This window comes from Bombina bombina, chromosome 4 (assembly GCF_027579735.1).
Source record: "Bombina bombina isolate aBomBom1 chromosome 4, aBomBom1.pri, whole genome shotgun sequence".
NCBI lineage: Eukaryota > Metazoa > Chordata > Amphibia > Anura > Bombinatoridae > Bombina > Bombina bombina.
The window spans coordinates 318,310,307-318,335,533 of NC_069502.1; the positions used below are offsets into that span (position 1 = coordinate 318,310,307).

The window sequence follows — 25,227 nt, forward strand, 5'->3', positions numbered from 1 at the left end:
AGGAGGGGAGTGGGATGAGTATGTAGATCCTGCCTGAACTGTTTTTCTGGACATTTGGACTGACGCATCTCTGCAGACATGCTATAATCGAGTACAGTTTGTTCAACATGGTTCTACGGACTAGTTCTACTTGCATGCGTGTATGCTACTGGTTGTCTTTTGGTTGTTTATTGTTTTAAGTCCTGTTTTTACCCGATGCTAGCTTTATTTTATTTTTTTTACTAGCTTTGGTTCTCAAGGAAGTGTCACTATCTATAGCATGTGTAATATTCAATTGCTACTATTTTAAACTGCTCACTCCCTATATTAATGTAACACCTGTTTTTCTTTATCAGGAATGTATACTTGTACTTAATTTAGCAGAGAGATAGCGAGGTTTCTCTTACTTACTCAAGTGCATATACTCTCAAACATCTAACTAAATGTACATCAATTTGCATTGGATGAAATCTGTATCCATAACACCTTTAAGGGATCCACTCTACCCTTCACTATTTTTATCTGGCAAAAATTCATAGAATGCTAACTCTGTAGATATCAATGGATCCTCTATGATCTGCTCAGCCTTCCCTAAAACTGCCCTGTAGAATGAGTAGCCCCCATATGCTGCACTTATCTATACCCGACCAATAGTGGAAAGACTTTTTAGATAAGGCATAAGTGTACACTGAAAACATAAGTCGATCCAGCACTGGCAATCCTTCCAAATCTATCTTCAGCTTGTGCCTACTATATTAAACCTGACATCAACTAATCTGGCTTGGCATAGGATTAATCCAGGCCTCACCTTGAAAATAATAATATAAATCCACCTATTTATTACCACCAATAGCTCACCTTGCTATAGGGTTCCTGTTATGTGTAGTTTTTTGTTGTTATATGTTCTGTTGTTGTATGTAGTGAGTAGTTTCTGTTGTTATCGTATAGGTTTGTTTTGTCTTAAATAGTTAAAAATGAGAAAATCAGTCTAAAAAAAAAACTGTGTGAGGATACACTTAAGTCATATCTCTACTAATGATCTGGGAATGCTTCACTACATATATTGAATAATTCAACTGGGCTTCCTCACAGTCTTAGCTAGCATGAGAGCTACAAAGCTACATATTTCTTACGTTTGACTCAGCATAACAAAATTACTGTAATACCTGTCAATACAATGCTGCCATTTTGAAAATATATGCTGTAAATCTTTCTCTTGATTATATTGACAATATTTTGCACATGAGCTCTCATTATGTATGTACTACTTTTCTCAATAAAAAGAAGTTTAAAAAAAAAAAAGAAAAAATTTTCAAAGCCATGAGTCAATTATATGACGACCCCAATAAACAACTCACTGCAGAAAATACCATGAGGTCTTTAAGACAAAATATTAACGACAGGTGGAAGAATATGTTGGTGGAAGAATATGTTACTGATTTTAAAAAATGGTCAAAAGACACACTCTGGAATGACCTGTCGCTTAGAAATCAATTCTGGTTAGGGTTATCTGATGCCCTAAAAGATGAGTTGGCGAGAGTTCAGCTACCTGACTCTCTTGAAGACTTAATCAACCTCTGCATAGTTCTTGATAGAAGAATCAGAGAAAGGAGAGTTGAGAGGTATCAGTCAGATCACCAAATAAAAGAAAACATACACACCAAGTTATCCAGAGCATAGCATGAAAGTTACTAACAAAGATCCATCTGAACCAATGGAACTAGGATTTCTAAGAGGACCTCTGAACCAACAGGAAAAACTAAGAAGACGCAGTAACAACCTCTGCATGTATTGTGGAGCTCCAGACCACACAGTTAAAGATTGCCCTCAATTGTGCACAAGGAAGGGTAAGCAAAAAACTACTGCTAACTGTTTCACAACATGTAACAAGCTTTCAACTCACTGTCTGTTATTTATTCTTTTACAGTGGGATCAACATCAAGTTCAAACCCAGGCTATCCTTGATTCAGGGGCTAGTTTAAATTATATTGATGTAGATTTCATTCATAAAAATAAAATTCCATTAATCAAAAAAGCTAACCCCACTGTGTTACGTTTTATTGATGGAAAACAAATTTCCTCAGGTCCTATACATTATCAAACTATTCCACTAAGAGTTATTTCTAAACAGAATCACATTGAATACATAACATTTGATGTTATTCCATCACCTCTTTATCCTGTAATTCTAGGGATTACCTGGTTATCATTACATGACCCCAACATCACCTGGTCATTTTCTTCAATAGCGTTCATGTCAGATTACTGCAAAAAGTCATGTTTTTATTCACATGTGTTACTTACAGATACATCCTCCATACCCCCGCAGTATCAGACATTTTCTGATGTTTTGACAAGAAAGAGGCTGAAAATTTGCCTCCCCATAGAAAATATGATTGTCCAATTGATTTACTACCCGGAGTGGACATCCCATATGGGCATATTTTCCCTCTATCTGATTCAGAACTTGAGTTCTTAAAAATTTATTCGGAGGATAATTTGAAAAAAGGGTTTATTAAACCCTCAACTTCCCCTGCAGGAGCAGGAATATTCTTTGTTCGAAATAAAGATCAAAGCCTTAGACCTATAGTCGATTACCGTGAACTGAATAAGCGCACCGTTAAAAACCGCTATCCCCTTCCTCTAATACCTGAACTGATTGAAAGGTTACAAGGTGCGAAATATTTTACAAAATTGGATTTAAGGGGAGCATATAATTTAGTCCAAATCAAATCAGGTCATGAATGGCTAATAGCCTTTCGAACCCGATACGGGTTATATGAATATACAGTTATGCCCATCGGGCTATGTAGCACGCCCGCAACTTTCCAGTATCTGATCAACAATATTTTTAAAGACCTTCTTGACATATTCATAGTGATTTATTTGGATGACATTTTGATCTACTCCAAAACACTCGATGAACATATTCAACATGTAAAAGTGGTACTTACCAGGTTACGTGAGAACCACCTTTATGTAAAACTAGAGAAATGTGAATTCCACACTAATAAGATAACCTTTCTAGGTTACACTATTAGCTCTGATGGCATAAACATGGAAGATGATAAGATTTCAGCAATTTTACATTGGCCAAGGCCCACTAATAAGTAACAAGTCCAGAGATTCATGGGCTTTGCTAATTTTTATCGGAAGTTTATACGGAACTTTGCACACATAACTAAACCATTAACAAATCTTACTAAAAAGAATATACCCTTTGATTGGGGAATTGAAGCACAAACAGTTTTTGACAACTTAAAGAAATCATTTACTAGTGCACCGATCTTGCACTTCCCAAATCCCAAACTCCAATACATCTTAGAGGTAGATGCTTCGAATCTAGCAATTGGGGCTATTCTCTCACAAAGAGAGAATTTGGCAAAACCATTACATCCAGTAGCCTATTATTCACGAACCCTTTCTTCGGCAGAAGAAAACTACCCAATAGGAGAAAAAGAACTTCTCGCTATTAAAAGTTCCATGGAACACTGGAGGCATCTTCTTGAGGCCACTACAACCCCCATATTGATTTATACGGATCATAGAAATCTGCAGTACCTGAAGACCAACAGGACTTTAACCTCAAGACAGATCCGTTGGAATCTTTTCTTTAACAGGTTCAACTTCCTCATAACTTACAGACCGGCCATAAAAAATCGTAAGGCAGACGCTCTTTCCCGTCAGTTTGATACCACATACAACTCAAACAAAGAGGGAACAATCATCACGCCTGACCATTTTGTAGGTCTCACTCTCGATCAACAACAATTGTTTTCTACTAAACAGTTAACTGATTCCCAAATTCCAAAAACAGAACTTCATCTTCAAGAAGATGGCTTGTATTATCATGATCAACAAATTTATGTACCAGAATCTCTCCGAGCTTTGGTACTCCATACCATTCATGACTCAACACTCTCTGGTCATCCAGGTATTACAAAGACACAAGAATTAGCTAAAAGATTCTTCTGGTGGCCAACTCTAGCACATGATGTCGCTCAATATGTACAGACATGTAAGATTTGCGTAACCTCCAAAAAAGGGAAGAAAGCTCCTTATGGACAACTTCTACCTTTACCCACTCCAGACAGACCATGGCAGGATATCGCTATAGACTTTATAGTAGACTTACCTCCAGCTAACAAATTTAACACAATAGTTGTTATAGTTGATTTGTTCAGCAAGATGGTCCATTTTGTACCTTTCCATAAGCTTCCTACCGCTTATGAAACAGCTAATATCGTTTTCAACAACATCTTCAAATTACATGGATTACCCGACTCAATCACCTCTGACCAAGGTACACAATTTACTAGCAAATTTTGGAAAGAACTTTGTGCAAAACTCGGAATCACAAGAAGGTTGTCAAGTGCTTACCATCCTCAAAGTAATGGACAGACCGAGAAAACGAATCAATGGGTAGAACAGTATCTACGTTGTTTCGCCACTGCACAACAGGATAATTGGTCTGATTTACTGATACATGCTGAATTTGCTTTCAACAATACATACCACAACTCCATAAAGAACACACCATTCTTCGTAAATTACGGCTTCCACCCAACCTATCATTGGGAGAACAATTCCCAAAGTAACTGCCCAATGGTTAACCAAATGATTAACACAATTTCTGATACATTCACCTTAATTAAGGATAACATTACGCTAGCAAAGAAAAAACAAAAGTTTTATTATGATACTCGGAGAACTTCCTCCCCAAATTATGCAGTAGGGGATTACGTTTGGCTTTCAACGCGTAACCTAAAACTACAATATCCCTCAAAAAAACTCTCCTCAGTTTTCATTGGACCATTTCCAATTTCCAGAATCATAAATCAAAATGCAGTTACACTGATACTACCAGCTAATATGAAAATACATCCAACTTTTCATGTGTCCCTTTAAAAACCATATAAGAAGCTTCAAGACCACAATCCTACCACACCAGTTATACCCCAACTCATAGTTCCATCTAGTGAATATGAGGTTCATAACATTCTAGACTCTCGAAGAGTTGGAGGTGTACTTCAATATCTGATACATTGGAAGGGTTACCCTGATGAGGATGACTCTTGGGAGCCTGCTTCACAAGTTTCTGCACCTCGTTTGACAACTTTATTTAATCGGCGACATCCTGACCGACCCTCACCTGATCTCCGGAGGTGATCTTTGGAAGGGGTGTTCTGTCATATCATTAACTTAAATTTACTTCAGTGCCAATAACCTAATCCTGTTCATCACCTGTAATTGGATCATTGCTTTTGCTATAAAGCTCACCTTACAGCTTTCTTCTTTGCTTGGTATTTTGTCTCCTCCCAGAGCTCCGTGTCAAGCCCCTCCTCTTGGAATTATCCTGTACAGACTCTTTGTTTCCTGGCTTGTCTCTCAGCAGCTGCTGCTGTATCATCGCAAGGTCCGGATTTCAAGCGGTGACGTCACACGCCGACGGACCACTTTCAGCTGCTACCGTCTCTGCCCGCTCTCGCACCACGCTCACTCAAACAGCTTAGGTTTGATCAAATCTATTAACACTTTCAACTTATGCCGCTCTTAGAATTTGTTTGCCTAAACTTGTGCTAAGCTGTTCGCCGCAACTATTTCAATCTTTAAGCCTTCAGCCTCATCCTGCAAGTACTTACATTTTAGTTACTTAATCCGTTCTCATTTGCCTGCCATTTTCTCATTCAGTGTATTATCTATGTGCCATTATTTAATCCAAGTAATTTCTTACTCAAATGTCTTTGCCTAACTATTTCTATAGTATATATATATATATTTAATTTCTCCACATGTGAGTGATGGCAAGGTTAACCATTTGTATATAAGGTTGTATACAGATGCACACCAAAAGCCATAAATTAACTTGTAAAGTCTCCTGCAAAATATAAAGTTTCTAATATGTTCAGCCTCCACCACCTTGCAGGAGATTTACAAACATACATATATTTATTTAGGAATAAGTTCTGCAGTTGTGATCCTTACATTTATTGTATCTAAACTATCCTCCACAGGACGTTTATGATACATACATACATCATACCTATGCACTCACGCACACACATACACACACTCAAACCTATGCACACATACACAAATATACTCATATGCACATACATACACATGAATGGATACACACACAAACGATGACTCTTATGTTAGATTTACTAGAGAAGATAATTTATAAAAAAGATATGAATTGAAAAGTAAAGACTTATAGAAAGACAGACACCCTTCTGGGTTTAAAACACTCACATAGTAACAGTGAAGTAGGTCAGAGTTTCATGGGGATTTCCAGAGGCTCCACTAGCGCTAGACTTCCTGATAATGTTATATTGTTTGTGTTAGAAACTTCAATGTGGCCATTTTTTTATTAGGACTAGTGGAGCTGAATAGCGGCATTAAAGAGGTCCCCATTAAAATAAATAAAAAGAAAACTGCTGTTCCGTCCTCTGTGTACAATTTTAAAGACTACGTGCCCTACCTTGGAAAGAGGGGTGTGCGCCTCTTAAAGGAATATGAAACCCAAAAATTTTATTTTGTGATTCAGACAGAGCATACAATGTAAAAAAAGTGTCCGATTTACTTTTATTATCAAATTTATTTTGTTCCCATGGTATTCTTTGTTGAAGAGATACCTAGGTAGGCATCAAGAGTACTACATGGCAGGACATAATTCTGCCCTATAGTGCTACAGAAATGCAGGCTCCAAAGCATTTCGAAAAAAGATACCAAGAGAACAAAGAAAACTTGATAAAAGAAGTAACTTAGAAAGTTGTTTAAAAGTGCATGCTCCTTCTGAATCATGACATAAATATTTTGGGTTTCATATACCTTTTAAATACAGCTAAAATCTGCCATTGTTAAACTTGATAAATTATATGCAAACTTTATTGCTTGTTTTTTAAATGTACCTCCTTTTCAACGTTTCACAAAATTCAATATTAATTCTGAGTGTTGTAAATAAAATGTGCAAGCTGTTCAGGGACCTACTTCCAGCACCAAAATGTTTTAAACACACAACGCTCTTAGCAAAAGGCAAAGCAAATTAATAAGAAAATTGAGACTGGGTGAAAATACCACAGCTTTTTCCACATCAGATTAGAACTCTAAAATGAGATTCAATCAAAAACAAGTTGGCAATTTTAAAAACAATTATTCCTTACATGAGCTGAGTCAAATAAGTTTTATTACTAGAGCAGAGGTGCATATTTTGGACTAGGCAAACAAGGCACTTGCCTAGCGCAGCAGATTGAAAGGGGGCAGCACATTTTTTGTGGTAATATTTGTAAGAAGCTTACAGTTATTTTTAGACGTATTATAAACGTATATAATGGGACATTTTGCCTAAAGAGCTTACATTCTGGGGGGGGGGGGGGGTAATAAAAGACTGCCCATGGTGCTTACAGAGGTAGCTCTGAACCTTTCTTTTATTCAGCTAGCTATTGTCTTTAGTTCTGCTAGCTTTCAGCACTTAGTATTGTTTCAAGAAATCTGTGTTTAGGGGTTTATATATACTGTATATATATATATATAGATGTATGTGTGTGTGTGTGTGTAAAGCACTGTGTATGTATATAACTGTGTGTGTATGTGTCTGTGACTGCCCAAAAAAAAATATCACATTTCTCCCTGACCAAAAATTATTATGGTTAAAAAAGGACTAAAAAATCCTTAGGGGTGCAACAGAATTTTGAGTGCCTGGGGCCTAAATACGCCACTGCAGGCAATAGCAGTAAGTCTCTTCTTCTCTTGGTAAGATGACTCTAAGCATATAGCTGATCTATTTTGACATTTATTGTTATAATTCACAATGCATCATACAAAACTAATCATGCATAAACAAAATTATATAAAGGACAAGCTCTTCATGTTGGCAACTGGATATTCTATCACACTTGGCATTTGCAATGCAATATGCAAATATGTGTCTACCATTGAAATATAGAATATTTTTTTACTCCTGTGATGCCCTCTTCTGTCCAGACCTCTGTCATCTGATCTAAGGGGATTCCATTGCATACACTGTCCACATGACCATAGTGGGAACGTCCATATTTACACCCATAAAATAAGCATTTCTACAGGCGCTGTGCTGCTCTGCTGCTAAATCCAAATATAAGTGTGGGTAGGCGGTGTTCAAGAACAGGCTCCAATAAGACTCTCTGTTTCACGCTCAGCTCTGCCATAGGATAGGCTGACACCACCAGCTGATGCCCAGAACATAGGTTTAGGTAGGACAATGCGGTAAGATCATTTATCAGACAATTCAAATGTTCCCACTTTTCCACTGCAGAAAACATTTTCTGCATAGTTTAAGCAAGCGCAAATGCGCATATGGCACAGAGATTGTGAACTCTGGGAATTGCAGTTTCCCAGTAGTTGTACTAAGCATTACTACTAGGCTATTTCTGGTAGGTGCCTAGCAACATCTGTAAACTAGGGATGGGCGAATGTGCTTACATTCGAATTTGAATGTTAGAACGAATGTAATTGTAGAAACTCGATTTACAAAATTGAATGTTGTTAAGAACGAATATTCTTAAAAATTCTGTAATCTAATGCAATTCACAGTTTTCGAATGTCACTTTTGATTTTCAATGTCCAAAATTAGATTGAATATCGACATTCGAAATTTCAAATGTAACATTCGATTTTTACAAATATTATTCAGAAGTTCAATAGTTAATGTGATGCGGAATTTAGTAAATTGATACATAATATATAAGAATATATCAATTTTAATGTTTCTATCTCGAATATTGCATAATTTGAATATTACATCGAAAGAGCATTAGAAATACTATTACAAAATATCAATTCAAATTTTTCGAGTTCGAATATTTTATAATTTGAATATTACATTTAAAGAAAGACTAAGAAATACTATTACAAATATATAAATTCAAAATTTTTGAAGTCGAATAATGCATAATTCAAATTTAATTATTACAAAAATTTGAATTGAATATTACATTTAAATAAAGCATTAGAAATACTATTACATTAAACAAATGTTAAAATGTTGTACAAGCATTCGAAATTCGAGTCGAATGAACAAATGCGTTAATATTTGTTTAATTTTTCGAATGTTGCGAAACATTCGTCCATCCCTACTGTAAGCACAGGAGGTTAGTTGGAAACTAGACATTAAAGGCAGCCCTTCCTTACTGCACCATTGTTTATGTGAATAGCTTCATCAGGGATTGTCTTACAATGGTCTGCAGCACCAGATCCAATTTAAATCTGTTCCTTGTGAAGAGATTCACAATAATAAAATATCCTTCCGGTCCTGGCGTTCGGAGGGGGTAATTGCCCCCCACTGGGTCCGCCACTGCCCCCTACACTATTAACCCCTATTTTTAAAAAAATGAGTGTGACGCTTGTAATCTATTATTTCAGATGATTATTTCAGGGAATTATTATTTCAGATAGTTTAAAACTTAGTAAACAATGTAGTAATGCAGCGAGTAAGGTTAGCAGAATGCTTGGATGTATTGGTAGAGGTATTTGCAGCAGAAATAGTAAGGTTCTTATGCCACTTTATAGTTCATTAGTTAGGCCTCATCTTGAGTATTGTGTGCAGTTCTGGAGGCCATATCTTCAGAAGGATATTAACAAACTTGAATCTGTGTAAAGGAGGGCTACAAAAATGGTACATTGTCTAAAAAATAAAACTTACCAGGATAGGCTCAATTACCTAAATATGTTCAGCTTAGAGGAGAGAAGGGAAAGAGTTCATATGATAGCAACTTTCAAGTACGTTAAAGGGCTTAGTAAAACTGAGGCTCTTGGTATTTTACATAAAATGGAAAATTCAAGAACAAGGGGTCATGATCTCAAGCTAAAGGGTAGTAGATTCAGGAGTAATTTGAGGAAGCGCTTCTTTACAGAAAGAGTGACTGATTTATGGAATAAACTTCCTCAAGCGGTAGTAGCGACAAACACTGTGGGGGACTTTAAAAATGCATGGGACAAGCATAAGGCTATCCTACGAACTAGATAAGTTTACACTGTTAGGTAAGGTCGGGCAGACTTGCTGGGCCTATGGCTCTTATCTGCCGTCAATATCTATGTTTCTATGTTATAATATTGAGAAAATCATTGGCCTAGATTATATAAACCCATTTATGAAACGAGTAACTTGCGTAAAACACAATGGGCTAGATTACAAGTGGAACGCTAAATATTCAAGCTCCCACAAGTGGCCAGTTATTGCTACCGCGGCCTCGCTGTACTGCCTTTACATTGCAGTTTATGGGAACTGTGTGTTCCCATAGACCGCAATGTAAATATGTATGTATATGATTTTATTCATATATATTTATTTGTTAATATATGTATATACACATATTAACACATAAATATATATATATAATCATATATATTTAAAAATGCTGCCCATCGCTGCGCAACTTACCCCCTTTGCTGCCAAGGTTCTGATGCCGTCTGTGATGGCATCAGAACGAGGCCCCCATAGGAGCCTATGGAAGCGCGCTCTCATTTACTTGTAATAGCAGCACACATTATTGTGCACTGGTATTACAAAGTGGAGCGCTAATATCGTTTGCTCGCAAGTGATATTTAGCTCTCCACTTGAAATCTGGTCCAATATGAGAACTACGGACTGCAAAGAGATTTTTACCTGCCCCTTAGCAAAGCCCCAAGTTGCAAGGTAAGCTTCATTAAAATCTAAGGAGCTGCATTTATCTACCATTTATGTCCTGGCGCATAGCATGCTGGATAGAGGTGTAGGTGAAAAAGCCAGTCCAGAGACCTAGAACTTTCTGCAGTGCCCATGGCCAGTCCCTAGAGATGATTTTGTTTGTACCCAGGGAGGCAAATTTACCATAGAAACAGTAAATACAATAAGAAACATTTATATAAAGAGTTTGACCATTTTGTTTCCTAAGTGTTCTGTTTATAATCATGGTTTTTTCAGGTTGATTTCAGCTCTTGTTTGATGTGCAAGATATTATGTATTGGGCAAATAAGGCAACTATAGATGTTAGTGGCACATGTTATAGGCAACTAACAAAATGCTGGAAAAAAACTGTTGGAGTATAGTTCAATAAATTACAAACATTATTTAGCCTTTACAATAAAGCCCCTATATAACCTCTCAAGCGGCTATGAATCTAGGACAATTATTTAAACACTGCTACAATATAGTGATTTTGCAATAAAGCTAAATGTCAACAAAGGATACCAAGAAAAATAATTAAATTTGACAATAGAATTAAATTGGGATTGCAAAAAAAATAGAAAAAGAAATAAACTGCATGATAACATTTCATTTTGATTCCCATGCCCAATTAAGGGCCAGATTACAAGTAAAGCATTATTTAATGCTCTCGCACATGCGCTAACTCTACTAGAAGTAAACCTTTAGAACGCTTTGGGTAGCGCTCATATTACAAGTTGAAATTAAAACATCTTTGTTTGTTTGCGCGCTAACTTGATGCATTCAAAAAGCTAAACTTTTAATATAATCAAGTGTGCTAACCGAACATGAAAATATGAATATTTCACATTCCAATGTTCTTCACATAGCAGCAAATTTTCTGTTTATCCATAAATACATATTTCTACATATATCTGATTGGATTTTTTGTTACATTTACTATCTATCTATCTATCTATCTATCTATCTATCTAGAGAGAGAGAGAGAGAGAGAGATGATTATATATAGGTCAAGATATATACAGATATATAAAGGAATATCTATTTAAAATACTTAGAACTTATTCTAGTATGTGCAGAACATTGGAATGTAAAACATTTACAGTAAATGCACAGTATAACACTTTATGAAAAAAATTAATATTGCACAAATATGCTTTAACATGTTTTTCTCTACTTGACTGCAGAGGACTCCAACCCCTGTATATATACAGTATATGTATATATATATGTGTACATATGTATTTATAGGTTTATATGTGTATATATGTATGTAAATACATATATACAAATATTAATACATAAGTGCGCACACACACATATACAGTATACATACATACAATATATATAATATATATATATATATATATATATATATATATATATATATATATATATATATATATATATATACTATATATACACACACACACACACACACACATACATATACATATTAAGACATGTATATGTATGTATTTCAATGTTAAAGCCCTTTGCCTGACTTTTTTTTCTAACACCTGAGACCACATATCTTTGAGCCCTTATAACTTTATTGTGCAATTTAAAAAAAAAATGTTTTTATTAGATAGTGTTATTATGAGTATAACTATACTTTTTAAATTTTTAAATATATTTTTGATGTGTTTTGTGATTCTTTTTTGTTTCACGAAACAGTTAACCAGAGCTCTGAGGGTGCGGTTATCATTCTAGGGTAAATTTACTTTCAACCTGTAATACAAGGGCTAAACCCGACACCTGCTTGTGCATAACTGTTAGCGCGCCACTCATAATCTGGCCCTATGTTTTTATTACTTGATCAGAAACAGCAAAGCACAATCGTATTTAATATAACTGTACATTAAATATTTGTATAATTATATGTCAACCAAGTTACCAGGTATAGCATTTTTTGCACCCTCCCTCCACCCGCACAAAACTACAAGGTTTTAAACAATGCTTGCCAAAACAATTAAACCAAGTGTTTACCTGTTGCAGTTCAGGGTTTCAATCCTTCTATCTTGAATTCAAAAGCCGTTCATGCTTTTCATAGGCATCAGTGGAGAACAGGGAATTAAGCTGTACAATCCTGTAACACTAAATTCTTTGCTTCAGCTACATAGATTATTTCATACATGCAGGATCATGTATATGAACACTTGTATAGGATGTCTTATTATTTTCCTAGTACAAGAATATCTTATATTGAAGCTTTTGGGAGCTAAGCTTCATCCATCTCCAAGGAAATGATAAAAAGAGAAGGTATTGATGCATTTCTCTTTTTCTGCTTAAGCTAGACATTGCAACCTTGGCAACACTTAAGCTTCCTGTTCATATCTTAGCTAATACATATGACATTCTTGTTAAATGCCACATAACAGTAGTTTAGTCATGCCATTATGTGACATGTGGCCATCACTGGAAATAACATATTTGACAAATCAAAGCATAGAAAAACAAGATTTCTCCAACATTGGTGTGTCCGGTCCACGGCGTCATCCTTACTTGTGGGATATTCTCTTCCCCAACAGGAAATGGCAAAGAGTCCCAGCAAAGCTGGTCACATGATCCCTCCTAGGCTCCGCCCACCCCAGTCATTCTCTTTGCCGTTGCACAGGCAACATCTCCACGGAGATGGTTAAGAGTTTTTTGGTGTTTAAATGATTGTGACAATTTGGTCATTCCAGAGAAATTATGTAAGATGGACAAGTTCCTAGAGGTTCCGGTGCCCCCCAACGCTTTTCCTATACCCAAGCGGGTGGCGGACATAGTAAATAAAGAGTGGGAAAGGCCCGGCATACCTTTTGTTCCCCTCCTATATTTAAGAAATTATTTCCTATAGTCGACCCCAGAAAGGACTTATGGCAGACAGTCCCCAAGGTCGAGGGGGCGGTTTCTACTCTAAACAAACGCACTACTATTCCTATCGAAGATAGTTGTGCTTTCAAAGATCCTATGGATAAGAAATTAGAGGGTTTGCTTAAAAAGATTTTTGTACAGCAAGGTTACCTTCTACAACCAATTTCATGCATCGTTCCTGTCACTACGGAGGAACTAGAAAAATCGCTCAGTAAAGAATCTTCGTATGAGGAGGTTATGGACAGAGTTCAAGCACTTAAATTGGCTAACTCTTTTGTTTTAGATGCCGCTTTGCAATTAGCTAGATTAGCGGCGAAAAATTCAGGGTTTGCTATCGTGGCGCGCAGAGCGCTTTGGCTAAAGTCTTGGTCAGCGGATGTGTCTTCCAAGACAAAATTGCTTAACATTCCTTTCAAAGGTAAAACATTATTTGGACCTGATTTGAAAGAGATTATTTCAGACATCACTGGGGGAAAGGGCCACGCCCTCCCACAGGATAGGTCTTTTAAGGCTAAAAATAATCCTAATTTTCGTCCCTTTCGCAGAAACGGACCAGTCTCTAATTCTGTATCCTCTAAGCAAGAGGGTAATACTTCACAACCCAAACCAGCCTGGAAACCAATGCAAGGCTGGAACAAGGGTAAGCAGGCCAAGAAGCCTACCACTGCTACCAAAACAGCATGAAGGGATAGCCCCCGATCCGGGACCGGATCTAGTGGGGGGCAGACTTTCTCTCTTTGCTCAGGCTTGGGCAAGAGATGTTCAGGATCCTTGGGCGCTAGAAATAGTTTCTCAAGGTTATCTCCTGGAATTCAAGGAACTACCCCCAAGGGGAAGGTTCCACAGGTCTCAATTATCTTCAAACCAAATAAAGAGACAGGCATTCTTACATTGTGTAGAAGACCTGTTAAAGATGGGAGTGATACATCCAGTTCCGATAAGAGAACAAGGAATGGGTTTTTATTCCAATCTGTTCATAGTTCCCAAAAAAGAGGGAACATTCAGACCAATTTTGGATCTAAAGATCTTAAACAAATTTCTCAGGGTACCATCGTTCAAAATGGAAACTATTCGAACGATCCTACCTACTATCCAGGAAAATCAATTTATGACTACCGTGGATTTAAAGGATGCGTACCTACATATTCCTATCCACAAGGAACATCATCAGTTCCTAAGGTTCGCTTTTCTGGACAAGCATTACCAGTTTGTGGCACTTCCATTCGGATTAGCCACTGCTCTAAGGATTTTCACAAAGGTACTAGGGTCCCTTCTAGCGGTTCTAAGACCAAGGGGCATTGCAGTAGTACCTTACTTGGACGACATCCTGATTCAAGCGTCGTCCATGTCAAAAGCAAAGGCTCATACGGACATTGTCCTAGCCTTTCTCAGATCTCACGGATGGAAAGTGAACAAAGAAAAAAGTTCTCTGTCCCCGTCAACAAGAGTTCCCTTCTTGGGAACAATAATAGATTCCTTAGAAATGAGGATTTTTCTGACAGAGGTCAGAAAATCAAAACTTCTAAGCTCTTGTCAAGTACTTCATTCTGTTCCTCGTCCTTCCATAGCGCAGTGCATGGAAGTAATAGGATTGATGGTTGCAACAATGGACATAGTTCCTTTTGCACGAATTCATCTAAGACCATTACAACTGTGCATGCTCAGACAGTGGAATGGGGATTATACAGACTTGTCTCCGACGATTCTAGTAGATCAAAAGACCAGAGATTCACTCCGTTGGTGGCTGACCCTGGACAATCTGTCACAGGGAATGAGCTTCCGCAGACCAGAGTGGGTCATTGTCACGACCGACGCCAGCCTAGTGGGCTGGGGCGCGGTCTGGGAATCCCTGAAAGCTCAGGTTCTATGGTCTCGGGAAGAGTCTCTTCTCCCGATAAACATTCTGGAACTGAGAGTGATATTCAATGCTCTCAGAGCTTGGCCTCAACTAGCAAAGGCCAAATTCATAAGGTTTCAGTCAGACAACATGACGACCGTTGCATATATCAATCATCAGGGGGGAACAAGGAGTTCCCTGGCGATGAAAGAAGTGACCAAGATAATTCAATGGGCAGAGGATCACTCCTGCCACTTGTCTGCGATCCACATCCCAGGAGTGGAAAATTGGGAAGCGGATTTTCTGAGTCGTCAGACATTCCATCCTGGGGAGTGGGAACTCCATCCGGAAATCTTTGCCCAAATAACTCAATTATGGGGCATTCCAGACATGGATCTGATGGCGTCTCGTCAGAACTTCAAGGTTCCTTGCTACGGGTCCAGATCCAGGGATCCCAAGGCGACTCTAGTAGATGCATTAGTAGCACCTTGGACCTTCAACCTAGCTTATGTATTCCCACCGTTTCCTCTCATCCCCAGGCTGGTAGCCAGGATCAATCAGGAGAGGGCCTTGGTGATCTTGATAGCTCCTGCGTGGCCACGCAGGACTTGGTATGCAGACCTGGTGAATATGTCATCGGCTCCACCATGGAAGCTACCTTTGAGACAGGACCTTCTTGTTCAGGGTCCATTCGAACATCCGAATCTGGTTTCCCTCCAACTGACGGCTTGGAGATTGAACGCTTGATTTTATCAAAGCGTGGGTTTTCAGATTCTGTAATAGATACTCTGATTCAGGCTAGAAAGCCTGTAACTAGAAAAATTTACCATAAAATATGGAAAAAATATATCTGTTGGTGTGAATCTAAAGGATTCCCATGGAACAAGATAAAAATTCCTAAGATTCTATCCTTTCTACAAGAAGGTTTGGAGAAAGGATTATCTGCAAGTTCTCTGAAGGGACAGATCTCTGCTTTATCTGTTTTACTTCACAAAAGACTGGCAGCTGTGCCAGATGTTCAAGCATTTGTTCAGGCTCTGGTTAGGATCAAGCCTGTTTACAGACCTTTGACTCCTCCCTGGAGTCTAAATCTAGTTCTTTCAGTTCTTCAAGGGGTTCCGTTTGAACCCTTACATTCCGTAGATATTAAGTTATTATCTTGGAAAGTTTTGTTTTTGGTTGCAATTTCTTCTGCTAGAAGAGTTTCAGAGTTATCTGCTCTGCAGTGTTCTCCGCCCTATCTGGTGTTCCATGCAGATAAGGTGGTTTTGCGTACTAAGCCTGGTTTTCTTCCGAAAGTTGTTTCCAACAAAAATATTAACCAGGAGATAGTTGTACCTTCTTTGTGTCCGAATCCAGTTTCAAAGAAGGAACGTTTATTACACAATTTGGACGTAGTCCGTGCTCTAAAATTCTATTTAGAGGCTACTAAAGATTTCAGACAAACATCTTCCTTGTTTGTTGTTTATTCTGGTAAAAAGAGAGGTCAAAAAGCGACTTCTACCTCTCTTTCCTTTTGGCTTAAAAGCATTATCCGATTGGCTTATGAGACTGCCGGACGGCAGCCTCCTGAAAGAATCACAGCTCACTCCACTAGGGCTGTGGCTTCCACATGGGCCTTCAAGAACGAGGCTTCTGTTGACCAGATATGTAAGGCAGCGACTTGGTCTTCACTGCACACTTTTGCCAAATTTTACAAATTTAATACTTTTGCTTCTTCGGAGGCTATTTTTGGGAGAAAGGTTTTGCAAGCTGTGGTGCCTTCCATTTAGGTGACCTGATTTGCTCCCTCCCTTCATCCGTGTCCTAAAGCTTTGGTATTGGTTCCCACAAGTAAGGATGACGCCGTGGACCGGACACACCAATGTTGGAGAAAACAGAATTTATGCTTACCTGATAAATTACTTTCTCCAACGGTGTGTCCGGTCCACGGCCCGCCCTGGTTTTTTAATCAGGTCTGATGAATTATTTTCTCTAACTACAGTCACCACGGTATCATATGGTTTCTCCTATATATATTTCCTCCTGTCCGTCGGTCGAATGACTGGGGTGGGCGGAGCCTAGGAGGGATCATGTGACCAGCTTTGCTGGGACTCTTTGCCATTTCCTGTTGGGGAAGAGAATATCCCACAAGTAAGGATGACGCCGTGGACCGGACACACCGTTGGAGAAAGTAATTTATCAGGTAAGCATAAATTCTGTTTTTATATCAGTGTCTTCTAAACATTAGTATAAATGAAGATGAGCAAACATGAACTGTCAAGCAAGCTTTAAAATGTAATTAATAAGTGTGCAATAAAAATTTACATTTTAAAATCATACTAAACAAACAATTGAACCATTTACACAAAAACACAGGGAAAAAATTATATTGTTAAGGTGCATCAAAAGAGTAACAAAATTGTTCACCAAAAATGGTATTTTATCAAAAACATAAAATTTGGATGTAAATTAACCCCTTAATGACCGGACCATTTTTCAATTTTCTTACCCTTAATGACAATGGCTATTTTTACATTTCTGCAGTGTTTGTGTTTAGCTGTAATTTTCCTCTTACTCATTTACTGTACCCATACATATTATATACCGTTTTTCTCGCCATTAAATGGACTTTCTAAGGATACCATTATTTTCATCATATCTTATAATTTCCTATAAAAAAAATATAAAATATGAGGAAAAAATTGAAAAAAACACACTTTTTCTAACTTTGACCCCCAAAATCTGTTACACATCTACAATCACCAAAAAACACCTATGCTAAATAGTTTCTAAATTTTGTCCTGAGTTTAGAAATACCCAATGTTTACATGTTCTTTACTTTTTTTGCAAGTTATAGGGCCATAAATACAAGTAGCACTTTGCTATTTCCAAACAACTTTTTTTCAAAATTAGCGCTAGTTACATTGGAACCCTGATATCTGTCAGGAATACCTGAATATCCCTTGACATGTATATATTTTTTTTTAGAAGACAACCCAAAGTATTGATCTAGGCCCATTTTGGTATATTTCATGCCACCATTTCACCGCCAAATGTCATCAAATAAAAAAAAAAGTTCACTTTTTCACAAATTTTGTCACAAACTTTAGGTTTCCCACTGAAATTATTTACAAACAGCTTCTGCAATTAAGGCACAAATGGTTGTAAATGCTTCTTTGGGATCCCCTTTGTTCAGAAATAGCAGACTTATATGGCTTTGGGGTTGCTTTTTGGTAAGTAGAAGGCCGCTAAATGCTGCTGCGCACCACACGTAAATTATGCCCAGCAGTTAAGGGGTTAAATTAGGTAGCTTGTAGGGAGCTTGCAGGGTTAATTTTAGCTTTAGGGTAGAGATCAGCCTCCCACCTGACACATCCCACCCCCTGATCCCTCCCAAACAGTTCTCTTCCCTCCCCCACCCCACAATTGTCCCCGCCATCTTAAGTACTGGCAGAAAGTCTGCCAGTACTAAATAAAAGGAGTTTTTATTTTTTTTAATAAAAAAAAATAAAATGTTTTAGCTGTGATGGACTCCTGCCTTAGCCCCAACCTCCATGATCCCCCCCCCCCAGCAATCTAACCCTCTCCCCTACCTAATTGCCGCCATCTTGGGTACTGGCAGCTGTCTGCCAGTACCCAATTTGCCCCCCAAAAAAGTGTTTTTATTATTATTTTTTATTACCAATTTATTTTTTTCTGTAGTGTAGCAGCCCCCCACAATACCCCAACCCCCTCCCCCTCCCAGATCCTCATATATATATATTTTCCCCCCTCTTCCCACTCATTGGTGTCAGTGTGGGTAGGTAATCGCGCACGCGCACGCGCGCCCCCGCACGCTCCCGGCACCCGGCGTGCACATTGCACTTACAGGAGCCGGATGCCGGGTAGCGATGGGCCGCCCACCCGCCTCCCAGTTGCGCTCCCACCCACCAACGAACCGGCCGCATCGCTACCGGTGCAGAGAGGGCCACAGAGTGGCTCTCTCTGCATCGGATGCTTTCTAAGGGTATTGCAGGATGCCTCAATATCGAGGCATCACTGCAATACCCTGAGAGCTGCTGGAAGCGATTGCGATCGCTTCCAGCACTCTCTTAGACAAGTGACGTACCAGGTACGTCCATTGTCACTAACTGCAAGTTTTTGCAGGACGTACCTGGTACGTCACTTGTCATTAAGGGGTTAAAAAACACAAAAGAATTGGTACTTATAAGTATAAAATACAAAGCATAGTTGTTGTTTTATGAGCTTAACATGAGCGTACCATGGGCGTGTATGAAATTGTTTCACACATCTCAGTGTAATTCTATTAACATATCTGCCCTGCAGATCTTAAAGGGACATGCCACCCACATTTTTTCTTTTATGATTTTGAAAGAGAATGCAATTTTAAACATCTTTCTAATTTACTTATATTATCTAATTTGTTTTATTCTCTTGATATTCTTTGATGAAAAGCATATCTAGATATGCTCACTAGCTGCTGATTGGTTGCTGCACATAGAAGCCTTGTGTGATTGGCTCACCATGTGCATTGCTTTTTCTTCAACTAAGGATATTGAAAAAATGAAGCAAAATAAATAATGGAAGTAAATTGTAATGTTGTTTAAATTTCTATTCTCTATCTGAATCATGAAAGAAAGATTTTGGGTTTAGTGGCCCTTTAAAGATTTTTCTCACAAATTTAAAGGTTGTTACAAATATACGCAAAATACTTAACAATGTAGTAATGCAGCGAGTAAGGTTAGCAGAATGCTTGGATGTATTGGTAGAGGTATTTGCAGCAGAAATAGTAAGGTTCTTATGCCACTTTATAGTTCATTAGTTAGGCCTCATCTTGAGTATTGTGTGCAGTTCTGGAGGCCATATCTTCAGAAGGATATTAACAAACTTGAATCTGTGCAAAGGATGGCTACAAAAATGGTACATTGTCTAAAAAATAAAACTTACCAGGATAGGCTCAATGACCTAAATATGTGTAGCTTAGAGGAGAGAAGGTAAAGAGGTGATATGATAGCAACTTTCAAGTACATTAAAGGGTTTAGTAAAACTGAGGCTGTGGGTATTTTACATAAAATGGAAAATTCAAGAACAAGGGGTCATGATCTCAAGCTAAAGGGTAGTAGATTCAGGAGTAATTTGAGGAAGCGCTTCTTTACAGAAAGAGTGATTGATTTATGGAATAAACTTCCTCAAGCGGTAGTAGCAACAAACACTGTGGGGGACTTTAAAAATGCATGGGACAAGCATAGGGCTATCCTACAAACTAGATAAGTTTACACTGTTAGGTAAGGTCGGGCAGACTTGCTGGGCCTATGGCTCTTATCTGCCGTCAATATCTATGTTTCTATGTTTCTATGTTATAATATTGAGAAAATCATTGGCCTAGATTATATAAACCCATTTATGAAACGAGTAACTTGCGTAAAACACAATGGGCTAGATTACAAGTGGAACGCTAAATATTCAAGCTCCCACAAGTGGCCAGTTATTGCTACCGCGGCCTCGCTGTACTGCCTTTACATTGCAGTTTATGGGAACTGTGTGTTCCCATAGACCGCAATGTAAATATGTATGTATATGATTTTATTCATATATATTTATTTGTTAATATATGTATATAAACATATTAACACATAAATATATATATATATAATCATATATATTTAAAAATGCTGCCCATCGCTGCGCAACTTACCCCCTTTGCTGCCAAGGTTCTGATGCCGTCTGTGATGGCATCAGAACGAGGCCCCCATAGGAGCCTATGGAAGCGCGCTCTCATTTACTTGTAATAGCAGCACACATTATTGTGCACTGGTATTACAAAGTGGAGCGCTAATATCGTTTGCTCGCAAGTGATATTTAGCTCTCCACTTGAAATCTGGTCCAATATGAGAACTACGGACTGCAAAGAGATTTTTACCTGCCCCTTAGCAAAGCCCCAAGTTGCAAGGTAAGCTTCATTAAAATCTAAGGAGCTGCATTTATCTACCATTTATGTCCTGGCGCATAGCATGCTGGATAGAGGTGTAGGTGAAAAAGCCAGTCCAGAGACCTAGAACTTTCTGCAGTGCCCATGGCCAGTCCCTAGAGATGATTTTGTTTGTACCCAGGGAGGCAAATTTACCATAGAAACAGTAAATACAATAAGAAACATTTATATAAAGAGTTTGACCATTTTGTTTCCTAAGTGTTCTGTTTATAATCATGGTTTTTCCAGGTTGATTTCAGCTCTTGTTTGATGTGCAAGATATTATGTATTGGGCAAATAAGGCAACTATAGATGTTAGTGGCACATGTTATAGCCAACTAACAAAATGCTGGAAAAAAACTGTTGGAGTATAGTTCAATAAATTACAAACATTATTTAGCCTTTACAATAAAGCCCCTATATAACCTCTCAAGCGGCTATGAATCTAGGACAATTATTTAAACACTGCTACAATATAGTGATTTTGCAATAAAGCTAAATGTCAACAAAGGATACCAAGAAAAATAATTAAATTTGACAATAGAATTAAATTGGGATTGCAAAAAAAATAGAAAAAGAAATAAACTGCATGATAACATTTCATTTTGATTCCCATGCCCAATTAAGGGCCAGATTACAAGTAAAGCATTATTTAATGCTCTCGCACATGCGCTAACTCTACTAGAAGTAAACCTTTAGAACGCTTTGGGTAGCGCTCATATTACAAGTTGAAATTAAAACATCTTTGTTTGTTTGCGCGCTAACTTGATGCATGCAAAAAGCTAAACTTTTAATATAATCAAGTGCGCTAACCGAACATGAAAATATGAATATTTCACATTCCAATGTTCTTCACATAGCAGCAAATTTTCTGTTTATCCATAAATACATATTTCTACATATATCTGATTGGATTTTTTGTTACATTTACTATCTATCTATCTATCTATCTATCTATCTATCTATCTATCTATCTATATAGAGAGAGATGATTATATATAGGTCAAGATATATACAGTTATATAAAGGAATATCTTTTTAAAATACTTAGAACTTATTCTAGTATGTGCAGAACATTGGAATGTAAAACATTTACAGTAAATGCACAGTATAACACTTTATGAAAAAAATTAATATTGCACAAATATGCTTTAACATGTTTTTCTCTACTTGACTGCAGAGGACTCCAACCCCTGTATATATACAGTATATGTCTATATATGTGTACATATGTATTTATAGGTTTATATGTGTATATATGTATGTAAATACATATATACACATATTAATACATAAGTGCGCACACACACATATACAGTATACATACATACAATATATATATATATATATATATATATATATATATATATATATATATATATATATATATATATATATATATATATATATATATATATATATATATATACACACACACACACACACATACATATACATATTAAGACATGTATATGTATGTATTTCAATGTTAAAGCCCTTTGCCTGACTTTTTTTTCTAACACCTGAGACCACATATCTTTGAGCCCTTATAACTTTATTGTGCAATTTAAAAAAAAAATGTTTTTATTAGATAGTGTTATTATGAGTATAACTATACTTTTTAAATATATTTTTGATGTGTTTTGTGATTCTTTTTTGTTTCACGAAACAGTTAACCAGAGCTCTGAGGGTGCGGTTATCATTCTAGGGTAAATTGAATTTGCGCTCACACGTTCACGTTTACTTTCAACCTGTAATACAAGGGCTAAACCCGACACCTGCTTGTGCATAACTGTTAGCGCGCCACTCATAATCTGGCCCTATGTTTTTATTACTTGATCAGAAACAGCAAAGCACAATCGTATTTAATATAACTGTACATTAAATATTTGTATAATTATATATGTCAACCAAGTTACCAGGTATAGCATTTTTTGCACCCTCCCTCCACCCGCACAAAACTACAAGGTTTTAAACAATGCTTGCCAAAACAATTAAACCAAGTGTTTACCTGTTGCAGTTCAGGGTTTCAATCCTTCTATCTTGAATTCAAAAGCCGTTCATGCTTTTCATAGGCATCAGTGGAGAACAGGGAATTAAGCTGTACAATCCTGTAACACTAAATTCTTTGCTTCAGCTACATAGATTATTTCATACATGCAGGATCATGTATATGAACACTTGTATAGGATGTCTTATTATTTTCCTAGTACAAGAATATCTTATATTGAAGCTTTTGGGAGCTAAGCTTCATCCATCTCCAAGGAAATGATAAAAAGAGAAGGTATTGATGCATTTCTCTTTTTCTGCTTAAGCTAGACATTGCAACCTTGGCAACACTTAAGCTTCCTGTTCATATCTTAGCTAATACATATGACATTCTGGTTAAATGCCACATAACAGTAGTTTAGTCATGCCATTATGTGACATGTGGCCATCACTGGAAATAACATATTTGACAAATCAAAGCATAGAAAAACAAGATTTTATATCAGTGTCTTCTAAACAATAGTATAAATGAAGATGAGCAAACATGAACTGTCAAGCAAGCTTTAAAATGTAATTAATAAGTGTGCAATACAAATTTACATTTTAAAATCATACTAAACAAACAATTGAACCATTTACACAAAAACACAGGGAAAAATTATATTGTTAAGGTGCATCAAAAGAGTAACAGAATTGTTCACCAAAAATGGTATTTTATCAAAAACATAAAATTTGGATGTAAATTAAAAAACACAAAAGAATTGGTACTTATAAGTATAAAATACAAAGCATAGTTGTTGTTTTATGAGCTTAACATGGGCGTACCATGGGCGTGTATGAAATTGTTTCACACATCTCAGTGTAATTCTATTAACGTATCTGCCCTGCAGATCTTAAAGGGACATGCCACCCACATTTTTTCTTTTATGATTTTGAAAGAGAATGCAATTTTAAACATCTTTCTAATTTACTTATATTATCTAATTTGTTTTATTCTCTTGATATTCTTTGATGAAAAGCATATCTAGATATGCTCACTAGCTGCTGATTGGTTGCTGCACATAGAAGCCTTGTGTGATTGGCTCACCATGTGCATTGCTTTTTCTTCAACTAAGGATATTGAAAAAATGAAGCAAAATAAATAATGGAAGTAAATTGTAATGTTTTTTAAATTTCTATTATCTATCTGAATCATGAAAGAAAGATTTTGGGTTTAGTGGCCCTTTAAAGATTTTTCTCACAAATTGAAAGGTTGTTACAAATATACGCAAAATACTTAATAGAAAAACACCTGCATATGAAAATAGCTGCAATTGTAAGATGCTTTACGCAGAAAGCAGCTCAATGTGATGTTTTTGATGCAAGATTTAAATTTTAAAGCACTCTGCCTGCTCACTGCTAACTTTGCTCTGCTCTTTCCAGCAAGCTGCATTACTTTCTATAGGAGACATCTCTCCACTCACTGGAACTGCCCCTTTTATAAGATAATTCCACAAGGGCAGTCCCTTTGAGGGACAACGTTAAAAACTACAGCTGATCTAGCGAAGTTCAGATAATCAGACCCTAAATTATGCTCCAGCTCCTACTGGCACACAAGTGTTGGAATCACTAATCTATGTTTCGTTACCACTCAGGGGGTAAAAAAAATATTGCTTTAATACTTTATTATTGCTTTAATACTTCCTATCACACTTCCTGGTTTTCCAGTATTTTTGTAGAGGGAAGTTAGCAACCTTAATTGCGCATTTCTTTCATACAGGTGGTGAGAGTCCGTGTTCCATTATTCCTGGGAATTACTCTTTCCTACCACTAGGAGGAGGCAAAGATTCCCAAACCCCAGGAGCTCTATAAAACCCCTCCCATCCTAACAGGTACCCCAGTCTTGTCTTTGCCTCTGCTGGAGGTGGTGAAAGAATAATGTGCATTTGA

The 25,227-nt window shown here is 37.2% G+C and overlaps 1 protein-coding gene across 1 annotated transcript in view; it reads right to left on the bottom strand.

The window, feature by feature from the left end:
• Window positions 1–12,888, bottom strand: part of P2RY14 (purinergic receptor P2Y14) — a 229,308-nt gene extending 216,420 nt beyond the window's left edge. Inside the window, exon 1 of the mRNA XM_053710041.1 lies at window positions 12,653–12,888. The gene's annotated coding sequence lies outside the window, so the exon portion shown is untranslated. The remainder of the gene's footprint in view (window positions 1–12,652) is intronic.
• Between the last annotated feature and the right edge of the window lie 12,339 nt (window positions 12,889–25,227).